This window comes from Miscanthus floridulus, chromosome 5, assembly GCF_019320115.1.
Source record: "Miscanthus floridulus cultivar M001 chromosome 5, ASM1932011v1, whole genome shotgun sequence".
In the NCBI taxonomy this organism is placed as follows: Eukaryota; Viridiplantae; Streptophyta; class Magnoliopsida; order Poales; family Poaceae; genus Miscanthus; species Miscanthus floridulus.
The window spans coordinates 125,695,065-125,707,282 of NC_089584.1; the positions used below are offsets into that span (position 1 = coordinate 125,695,065).

Genomic DNA, 12,218 nt, shown 5'->3' on the forward strand with positions numbered 1-12,218 from the left:
AGAAAAAAAATTTAGGACACCAAATTAACTTCATTAGGTACAACTATGAGAATTAGTTTTACAATTTGCTTCTTTAATATGGTAGATAGATAAAATAAATTTGGTAAAATTTAGGATAAACTTCGATCCTTATATGAGCAGTTAATAGCTAAATGTTCATATGTTACTACAAATAACAAAAAACATAGTGTCTTCAGAAAAAAACATAGTAACATCATTTGTTTTAATGAATTGTATGAGTAATTGCAAACAATACATGACTTGCGGAAAGTAAACACTCGTATTGATTATTTGTAAGAAGTGGTTTCTACTACCTTGTTAGGGCATTTTTGGAAAGGCTTCATAGTGATCCTTGCTGACTCACTTTGGTAGTGTTTCAGAGGCTAGCTACCTTAGGCAGATGGGTATCACGACTCATGAGTGAAGTTGCATAAGCTCTGCAGAGTTATTCAAAACTACCGGTCATGCTCTCGGTCATGAGCAGCATAGATCCTTTTCGATTAGTTGTTTCGATGGATTTGAATTAGGCTTAATCTATGGATTATCACATGGATCCTCTAACTAAAAAAGTGAACATATGGGTCCTTCAACTAATGTCGCGTCCGAATAGATGTTCAAATCCCACCGCATCACGTCTATACGCCTACGTGGTTGTGCTAGCGTGGATGAGGCCAAGTAAAACTTGCAGAAAAATCCCTCCCTTCCCCTCTCCTCCGTGTCCATTCCCTACTCTATCTCCTGTTGGTCCCATGCTCGCCCGCGGCTACGGTTGCGTGCTTGCCTGCATCGCCGGCCTTGTGGCTACACCTGTGCTTTGGAGGCACACACTCAGCGACCAAAGGAATAGACAAAGAGATGTAGACTACAAGAGAGGGGCTGCAAGGGGAGAGAGTAGAGAGGGAGTTTTTTGGAACTTTAATCAGCATGTCCACATAGGCAGTTGGCGATGGCATGGTCTAATTTTTGGAGATTTAGTTTAGAGATCTGGACTCCCTCACTCTCAACATGACAAGGAGAAATAACTCATTCCAATCATATGTAGGCGAAGCCGTACTCCACTTAGAGCTTAGAAAATAGGGAGAGAGTGAGGAGAGTGCGGGGAAGAGTCATCCTATCGGTATCTTCCTCAGGCTATACCTTGGCGGATGCGGGCTTGTTGTAAGTAAACATCCGAGAATTTTTATGGTAATTGATCCTTGGGGTTTGGTAAGTGTTTACATTAGTTGTCCATGGGTTCACCGCTCACACCTGATTTGGCATTGAGATCTGGATTAAATTAGTAAGATATAGTGTAGATGTTTTATCTAGGCTATACGCTTACATGTGTCTATGGCTTGCCCCACGATTTGGCTTGGTAGTTAACAGGCGGTGACAACCTTGTCTGATCCATGTCTGGGAAAGTTCTTAAAGTGTAGGTCCACCCTTGCTTGGCGGTTTAGCATCCTTCTCATCCATTTTCATTGCTAAGTGGCATCCAGTGACCCAAAGTGAACAACATTTGTATCTACTTTATTACCTTTCTAGTTTCATAAACATAGAAATCCTCTCTACCCAATCTGTCATATACCCTCGTGGCATCCTAGGATGAACCTGATTCTTTATTAGTTCATTTCATGTTCCCCGTGAAAATCGATACTCTAAAATACTATTGGTCCTGGGTGAAAGCTACATTAGCAATTGCGCACTTGCGGTTTTATCTGTCTACCACTGTTGGTGTAAATAATTATCTAGCAAGCAGTTTAAGCAGAACCTAGGATAGTTTTAAGTGACCCAATTCTTCCTCTCCCTCCCTCTCTATGTCTCTTGGGTTACATGGATACCACCCGTTACCTACAATCTTATTGATGAAGACTTTAAATTTAAATGTGATAATTGTGTGTGTAAAGATGGTATTTAGTTTCCTGTTGTGCTATATTTAGTAGAAAAATGTAGAAGAATCAACATTGACTAGTCTATTTTCTACTATTGTGATGGTCCCATAGAGTGGAATCAAACTCTTGAGAGAGATCAAATCAACCAACATGGAATGACTTGGTAATTTAAAGCCTGATAAAGCTTGATCCTTTGGTGGGCCCCACAAAATGTGGGCGGTGGGCGGTGTCGCGCGCACCGATATGCCAATAGCCCTCCCCGCACTCCAAACCATACCTTTCCGCATGCAACGAGCACAACTACAAGCCACATTCCCATCCACATTCATCCCCCCCCCACCTACCGATTTCCCTATCTTCACCTCCCTCACGCAGTTCACCCATCCCCTTGCCATTTCCGCCATCGACCATCGCTCTCACATACCGACCCCACTTCCTATGGTCTTCAGTGTCTTCCTCGCCGCCGCCGCTTCCGCCACCACCGTCGTCGTTACCGTGCAGCACACCATCTCTGTTGCTGGGATCTCTATGCGAGGTAGGTGACTACTGTCACCATTCAAATCCTATTGCTAGTAACCTCTTTGACAAGGCTTGTCGAGTGCCAAGGCGTCCGATCTGATGCCTCCACCACCTCTGCTTCTTGAACTTGTTTTCCATTATCCGTCACCTCCGCATCTTGACCTCTTGCCGCCGCTACCATTAATTGGAGACCATACCCCTAACCTCAGCAGCCATCAGATCTGTCTCCCTCTACCCACCCAAAATATTGAACCGCTACACCAATCCCAAAAGCCAAAACCTAATGACACCTGAGCACTGCCCGTCGTAGGATCACCATCGCCCATTGACTGGAATAGAAGGTTTGAATCGAGTCCTACTTCATGCCTTGCCTAACAAAAGAAGTGGAGTCTTTTTTATGGAAAAGAAAGACCCTCTTAGTTTACCTTTTCCCGTATTTTTATGCACCTCATTTATTTCTTATTTCTTAATTTTTTGCAATCTATGTGGAATAGTGCAAGGGTTGGAGATGCAAATATACTTGAATTAGGTACAATTTATATAGACATCTTACAATAGGACATTGGACTACAAAGTTACCATGCACATCCATATGCTCCTATTTTTTTAGAATTCAAGAGGGGCATCCCCTGGTTCATTAAATTACTTTGTTTTAGATAAAGGATAGTTTATATCCAGCTTCATCTACACCAGTGTAGAATCAGGCCAATTATTAAAAAGTTTGGGCCGACGGTCGACGCACAAGAACCAAAACGAGTCTACAACCAGACTCGAGGATAACAAAGCGTGAAGCAGATCCTGACTACTATAGACCAATAAACCTAGATGATAACCACCCATTGGAACTAAAAAAAATGCAATACCGACGTCTCCAAATGCTGTCCAGCAAGGGTCAATTGGTCTCGAAGATCATCATGCCGCTGCAGTCTTGCCCATTGCCTTAGCCAATGGGTTCCCCTGAATAATACCTTTGACTGAAGATGCATTCAAGTTTTTGCGTGCTTTTAACTTCATCGCCTTCTCCAAAGAGTCTTGGTCCAAAGTAGACACGTTTCTCTTACTAGCTCTCACTGGTGACACTGCCCCACCGTTCAAAGTTTTAGACTGCAACAAACTAGCTTTCCACTGTGCCGAACCATCTGGACTCATCCCACACGGAGAGAGCAGTACTACAGGCTTGTATGCACTCTTCTCTCCCACTGAAGCGGATTTTGTAACTTCCAAGTTTGAATGCTGGAGTATTGCACCTACAGTAGCCGCCAAATCCTGCTGGACGCCAGCGGCTCCTGCAAGCTTAGCTGCCATGACCATGCTCTCAGTGGATGCTCCTGTCACAGCCTTGGACTTGTGCTGCCCACTTGGTGCAACTGAAGCATTGGTCTGTTTACCAGGTGCTTTACCAGCTGGATCATCTGTTGTTTTGTTAGCATCATGATCCATATTCTCTGGTTCCTTTTCTTCTGGAGCTTTGTCCTCATCCATGATAGAGTCGATGTTAATGACCTGGGACTCACCATCAGACATATCTTTTTCAACTCTGAATTGTAGCTCATAAACAAAATCCCCAATGACAACATCCACAAGGTCAGGGATGAGGTCAGGATTAAGCACTGCCACTTTCAGTCTGGCTCTTCCATTCTTCTTAGTGAATTTAGTGTCCACTGCATGAGGAACACCCAAAATTGACCAATTGCCCAAATGATGGGAAATTCTCGTAGCTCTTTTGGAAGACCCCGGAATTGCACCCATACCTTGTCAATCTCATACTTAAAGACATCATTTTCAGCCCCTTTCTCGAACCGAATCTTTCCTTTCACTGTCTTTGTGTCCATTGGGCCCCAATTCACCATGTGATTAAGCACTTCAGCAGAAGGGAAATTAGTGATAAAGGCATTGTTATGAACGACGTATAGGAATATGAAGTAAAGAATCAAGCCACAGAGGAGACACACGATTTAACGTGGAAAACCCCTCCGATGTGAAGGGGAAAAACCACGGGCACCAGCCAGCAACAATCTCACTATCTCAAGAGTTTTGGGTTACACGCCTATGGCGGCTTACAAGAGAATCAAGTCTCCACGAAACCCTAGCAAGGGTGTATATACCGTACCGTACCGCGGGGGGCTCCGCCCCCCCGCACCCCCCGAGCACAGGGGTGAGACCTGATGGGCCGGCTTCAGACTCCGCTACGCTTCGGCCCAAGCCTCCGGCGATGGGCCTCCGCTTCGCTCCGTCAGAAGCCCGGCCTATATCCTGGAGTGAATTTGGAACAACTCCAACAAACTCCACCTTGAGACAAATTCATCTTGTATCATAAATCAATCCTTCATCCTGAACATAACAAAGATAGAAAACCACTGGTGCCAACAATAGTCTCTTGGACTATCCAATTAAACCAACTAAGCTTGAGCACAGCTCAAACTTAGCAACAGGAACAGGCTTTGTCATCATATCAGCAGGATTATCATGAGTACTAATCTTGCATACCTTCAGCTTACCTTCTTCAATCACATCACGCACAAAATGATACTTGATATCTATGTGCTTAGTTCTCTCATGGAACATCTGATCTTTAGTGAGGTAAATTGCACTTTGACTGTCACAGTGCAAACTTATGCAAGATTCAACTCCACAAAGCTCAGCGTACAAACCTTTTAGCCAAATTAATTCTTTGCACGCTTCACAAATAGCCATATATTCTGCTTCAGTAGTAAAGCAACAACTGACTGTAAAGTAGCCCTCTAACTCATAGCACAACTGCCAATAGTAAACACATAACCTGTAAGTGATCTTCGCCTGTCCAGATCAGCAGCATAATCAGAATCCACATAGCCAATAAGACCCTTATTAGTTCTTCCAAACTTTAAACAGGAATCTGCTGTGCCTCTGAGGTACCTGAAAATCCACTGAACTGCCCTCCAATGTTCTTTGCCAGGATTAGACATATATCTACTAACAAGACTCATAGCATATGACAAATCTGGACGAGAGCAAACCATGGCATACATCAAAGACCCCACAGCACTAGAATAAGGAACCCTTGACATGTATTCAATCTCTGCATCTGTACTAGGACACTGAGCAGCTGACAACTTAAAGTGAGGTGCAATTGGGGTACTAACAGCCTTAGCATTTTGCATGTTGAAACGCTGAAGAACTTTCTTAATATAATTTTGTTGACTAAGAAATAGCAAACCAGATTTTCTGTCTCTACTAATTTCCATACCAAGAATTTTCTTAGCACTACCAAGATCTTTCATATCAAAACCACTACTCAATAGCTTCTTTAACTTAGTGATTTCAATCTTACTCTTGGCAGCAATCAGCATATCATCAACATATAACAGCAAATATATAGGTGATTCATTAACATGCTTGATGTAAACACAGCTATCATATTTAGATCTTTTAAAACTGTGTGCTAACATAAATGAATCAAACCTCTTGTTCCACTGACGAGGGGACTGTTTCAAACCATACAAGGATCTCTTCAACTTGCACACATATTTTTCCTTGCCAGGCACTATGAACCCTTCTGGTTGGTCCATGTATATGTCCTCCTCAAGCTCTCCATACAAAAACACAGTCTTCACATCTAACTGCTCAAGCTCAAGATCATGTGAAGCAACAATACTAAGGAAAGTACGAATTGAACTGTGTTTTACCACTGGAGAGAACACATCATTGTAGTCAACACCCGGAATTTGACTGTAGCCTTTAGCAACTAACCTTGCCTTATACTTTGGAGGTTCGCTTGGAGATAAACCCTCCTTTCTCTTGAAGATCTATTTGCAGCTGATGGTCTTCTTATTCTTAGGCAAAGGTACAATCTCCCATGTACTGTTCTTCTCAAGAGACTGCATCTCCTCATGCATAGCAGAAATCCAATTCTCAGTATCACCACAACGAATAGCTTCTTTATAGGTTGCTGGCTCATGAACATTCTCCACCTGTTCAGCACAACTCAAAGCATAGTAAGACAAATTACACTCTTCAATAAGACGCTTAGGAGGTGCAATTGTCCTTTTTGACTTGCGTTGAGCAATAGGTAAATCCTCCTCTAACTGCAAAATAGGAGGAGTTTGCTGAACATCATCATGAGCATCATCCTCAGCAACATCATTATCATGGTCACCATGCTCATCAACAGGCTCCACCTGCACACCTGTATCATCATCAACATGCTCTACCTGCATGCGCATACGCTGCAGCTCTTTTTCTGGAACATGATCTGAGGGCAAACTATCAGTAAACATCACAGATTCATTGAAAACAACACTCCTGCTCATAAAAGTCTTTCCTGTTTCAGGATTCCACAATTTATAGCCTTTGACTCCCGAACTATAACCAGGGAAAAGACACTTAACAGCTCTAGGCTCTAATTTTCCATTATCAACATGAGCATAAGCAGTGCATCCAAAAACTTTCAACTATGAATAATCAGCAGGCGTACCAGACCATACCTCAATGGGAGTTCTTTTATTTAGTGGAGTAGAAGGCGACCTGTTTATCAAGTAACAGGCAGTATTAGCAGCTTCAGCCCAAAAATGCTTGCTCATCCTGGCATTAGACAGCATGCAACGGGCCTTGGACATGATGGTTCTGTTCATACGTTCGGCCACACCATTCTGTTGTGGAGTATGGGGTATGGTGTGATGCCTAACAATGCCTTCCGATCTGCAATAATCATTAAATTCACGCGAACAAAATTCTCCACCATTATCAGTACGAAGCAATTTTACCTTCCTTTCAGTTTGCCTTTCTATCATTACTTTCCAGTCCTTAAAAGCAGCAAAAGTATCATCTTTCTGTTTCAGAAAATAAGGCCAAACCCTTCTAGAGTAATCATCAATAATTGTAAGCATGTAACGAGCACCACCAAGTGAGGACTTACGGGAAGGACCCCATAAATCAGCATGAACATAATCAAGAGTACCTTTAGTGGTGTGAACAGAAGTGTTGAAATGTACCCTTTTATGCTTCCCGAAAATACAATGCTCACAAAACTTTATTTTACTCGAAGTGCAGCCATCCAGCAGGTTTCTCTTCATCAATTCTGCCATACCATGGTGACTCATATGTCCCAAACGCATATGCCAAAGGTTAGTTTTACTAGGTTCATCATTAGTAACAACAGCAACAGCGGAATCAGAACCAGGTAAAGTACACCCTCTAAGGACATATAACTTTGCAGAATTAAGATCACCTTTCAAGCAAACAAGAGAACCTTTTGATACCTTCAGAACGCCATCTGAACCGGAATATTTGTAACCTTCTGCATCAAGCGTGCTCAATGAGATAAGATTTCTGGACATCCCTGGTATATACCTGACGTTTTTCAGCGTGCGTGTCATGCCATCATCAGTCTTGATCTGAACTGATCCAATCCCTACAATGTCACACGGGTTATCATCTCCCATCCGCACAACATCCCCTTTCTGCACAGGCTTATACGAGCTAAACCAATTTCTGTTAGTGCAAATATGAAATGAACATGCGGAATCGAGAATCCATTCATCATGACCAGCAACACAACCAGCAAATACTACAAGACAATCTCCAGAATCATCATCAGACGCAGCAGCAGCAACAGAGACCTTACCAGCCGACTTTTGTTTCCTCTTCTCCTTATTCTGTACTTTTCTGCAATCCTCAACATTATGATTTGTCAGCTTGCAATAAACACAGAACTTTTTATTACCATGCGGCTTGGACTCTGAACGGCCTCTCCTTTCGTAGTTCTTTCTACCATCATTGCCATCATTGGAGGATCTGTTTTCAGTTCTGCCTCTCACATGCAAAGCATCGCCCTTGGAGGACGACGTCCCGTCATTCTGCACCATGCCTCTCATCTTCTCCCTAGACTGGAGAGCCTCATAAACTTCCTTTAGGGTTAGTTTATCACGGCTCAAAAGTATGGTGTCACGAAAATTTGCATACGAATTTGGCAAAGAACATAGCAGTAAAAGACCTAAGTCCTCATCATCATACTTCACCTCCATCGACACTAGGTCGGCGACGATCTTCTTGAATTCAGCGATGTGGCTCATCACTGAATCCTCCTCCTTCATCTTCAGGGTGAACAGCTTCATCTTCATCTGCATCTTACTGGTTAGATCCTTGGACATACAGATCGATTCCAGTTTCAGCCATAGTTCTGCAGCAGTTTTCTCTTTCAGACACTCCTGCAAAATATCATTATGAAGATGCAACTGAATTAGGGCGAGCGCCTTCTGATCCTTGCGGATCTCTTCTGGAGTCCACTCGGCCTTCCTCTTTCCGAAACTATCCAGCGCCTCATCATAGTCATGAGTCTGCGCCAGAATCCCCCGCATCTTGACTTGCCATAGCGAGAACCGCGTGTCGTAGTTCAGCAACGGAAGATCGAACTTCATCGACGTCGTCATGAACCCTAACAGCAACCAAAGCTCTGATACCACTTGTTATGAACGACGTATAGGAATATGAAGTAAAGAATCAAGCCACAGAGGAGACACACGATTTAACGTGGAAAACCCCTCCGATGTGAAGGGGAAAAACCACGGGCACCAGCCAGCAACAATCTCACTATCTCAAGAGTTTTGGGTTACACGCCTATGGCGGCTTACAAGAGAATCAAGTCTCCACGAAACCCTAGCAAGGGTGTATATACCGTACCGTACCGCGGGGGGCTCCGGCCCAAGCCTCCGGCGACGGGCCTCCGCTTCGCTCCGTCAGAAGCCCGGCCTATATCCTGGAGTGAATTTGGAACAACTCCAACAGGCATCATTGCCTTTCTGACCAAGCAATGGTTCTAGTACAACATTGTAGTTCAGAGTTTCAAAAGCTTCTCCCTCGAGTACTATGGCAGAGACATCAGAGCATGACATTGGGCTGGAGGCCACACTTGCAGGTTGGCCAATCTCCCTTCTAGCATGTATTGTGTTAGGGCCGAACCATCACCCCAACATGTCTTCGATCACGGTCCATTCATCAGGAGTCATCCATGTCGTCTTGCCAGTTCGTTCCTCTAGTCTGAGATGGCCTCCTTGTATTGTTGCAGGTGTCCTGTGGGGCACAACTGCTCCAATCGCTTGATCACTGATAACATAGGTCACCATAGTGACTGCAAAGAGCTCCAATTCCTGCATGGAAAGAACTGAGTTATTTCTGAGTTTCCACAAGCTCCATCTTACAGCAGAGCATAACACGTTCCTAACTATGATTTTTTCTCTCTCACATCCAAGTTCTTGCCATGGATACATACCCTTGAACAGAGCCTATACTAGTTCATCCTCTTCCTCATTAAAAGAGATGGTGGAATCAAGTTGGATGACCTCCTCCCACTTTATAATAAACTACTATCTCCACATATCATAAAAGTACATCTCCGTCTAGACTTATTCCACAGCTCCGCAATAGTAGCGGTCAGCTCATGTATCAGTACATAAGTAAGGGTCCCAAAAAATTATACCAAGGTTAGATGAGTCTAGCCAATAATTGTCTTCCTAAAATATCACCCTTTCCAATTTCCAATTTTCCATTTGTACCCTATTCTAGCTACTTGGGCATCCCAAACAAAACCCTTCCAAAAATAAGAGTTGTTAGCATCTTTACATGAAAGATATTAGGGCTTGTTGTACTATATTTGAAGTCTATGATTTGTTTCCACAGCTGGTCATCTCTGAAGCATATCTTTTTACCCAAGAATCTAACAGACTAATATTAAGGTGTCTCAAGTCAGGGACACCAAGCCGACCATACTCTTTCCTAAGGCAAACCATCGACCAGTTAACAAGATGGTAAACTGTTCAAACAAGCAATGAGCCATGTAGGAATTGATAAGCTGAATTGCCCACTTGAGGAACTTGATGAAAGACATGAGATAAATGGGCCGGTATGTTTTCATCAAAATCAATCTCCCCCAATATGCGAGAGAAGTCGCCTTACCTCTCCACCCTGCAATCTTTTTTATAATCTTGTCTACAATGGGCTGGACACACCTTCCCTCCACCCCGTTTTCACAAGTCAGTATTACTCATCAAATGGTGTAGTATAATATAAGCATGCACCACCGTCCGGACAATATATATATGATGCTCAAAAGTCAAAAGGCCTTATTTTCTCTTACTAGATGCATGAGTAGTTAACTAGTTACCAATTGCTTATCTACCTAGCCATGTGATCAGGACCTCATGTATGCTTAAAACATTTTGCATTCATGAATATATTTTCGAGGTCATATTTCATTTATGTCACAACATGGAGTAGATGCTAGGTCCAAGTTGAAAACATGTCTCCTATTCTATATTGCCAACAAATAATTGATTTTGTTTTTGTTTTGTCCAGGTCCATCCGACAATCCCCAGTAAACTGTTCAAACAACTACTTCCCCTTTTGGCTTTTACTCCATACCATCCGTCGGAAACCAAAAGGTCAAAACTCTCTCATCCCCAAAACCAAAACTGCACACTGACTATTCCCAGCCAAGCCATCTAGAGTAACCCTTAACTACCGCATCAACTCACCCAACCACACAGTAACAAATAGAGTGATTGATTTCCTATGGATAAAATAATTTAAACTACTATATACTTATAGTACCTTCATTGGCTATGCATGGTTTCCTTTGTTCATCCCTCCTAATCCAATCTTCACCTCTTCTTTGCAGAGACAAACAACTCGATCGATCAACAACACCCCCGAGGCTCTAGCTCCAGATCGACGACAATGCCGTACGCAGCAGCTACAAGGACGTCACCAGAGCAGCACAGCCGTGTGGTCACCAACGGGAGGGCCGCGGTGGCGTGCGCGGGGCACGCGGGCGTGCCGGCCGAGGTGGCGCGGCACCACGAGCACACGGTGACCCCGGGGCAGTGCTGCTCCGTCATGATGAGGTCCATCGCGGCGCCGGTGGATGCGGCGGTGTGGTCGCTGGTGCGTCGCTTCGACCAGCCGCAGGGGTACAAGCACTTCATCAGGAGCTGCCACGTCGTGGACGGCGACGGCGTCGAGGTGGGATCCGTGCGGGAGCTCGAGGTCGTAACCGGGCTGCCCGCCGAGAACAGCCGCGAGCGGCTGGAGATCCGGGACGACGAGCGCCGGGTGATCAGCTTCCGGATCCTGGGCGGCGACCACCGCCTGGCCAACTACCGCTCGGTGACCACCGTGCACGAGGTGGCGTCACACACTACCAGAAAAACGTCCTTTACCGAGATCCGAGATTTTTGCCGAGAGCAAAAACGCGGGCTCTCGGCAAAGAAAACGTTTGCCAAGCGCGGCTCTCGGCAAACACCGGCCATCGGCAAGTGACAGGATTGCCGTGGGCCTGCATCTCGGCAAGCAACAACTCTCGGTGAAGTGGGCCGTTTTGCCGAGAGCCGCGCTCGGCAAAAAATACCCGTCGGCAAAACGGTCCTTTGCCGTAGGCCGTGCTCTCGGCAAAATCAGGCTCTCGGCAAAACATTGCCGCGGGCCCATAGCCGTGACCTGCCCTGACGGCGTCACCGCTTTGCCGAGAGCCCCTCTGTTACTGCTCTCGGCAAAACTCTTTGCCGAGCGCCGCTCTCGGCAAATATTTGCCGAGAGCCCCTCCCAGGCTCTCGGCAAATGTGGTTTCTATATTTCATGTGCATGTGTTTCTCTTCTCCTAACTCTCTCCAATTAAATTATTTTTTCTTTCATATGCTACAAACTTTTTTCTCTATAGACATACTACAGGTTGTACTCAATATTAAAATTTTGTGTATTTTTGTAATTATTTGCTATATATAATTAATTAATTGCATTTCAAGGAGTTTTTTTTAATCGATTAAAATTTGAACAGCGATTGATTTAAACACCGGAAAA

General features: G+C 44.3%; 1 pseudogene; it reads left to right on the forward strand.

The window, feature by feature from the left end:
• The first annotated feature begins 2,026 nt into the window (after positions 1-2,026).
• Positions 2,027-11,930, forward strand: LOC136455298 (abscisic acid receptor PYL6-like; annotated as a pseudogene).
• Positions 11,931-12,218: the final 288 nt, after the last annotated feature.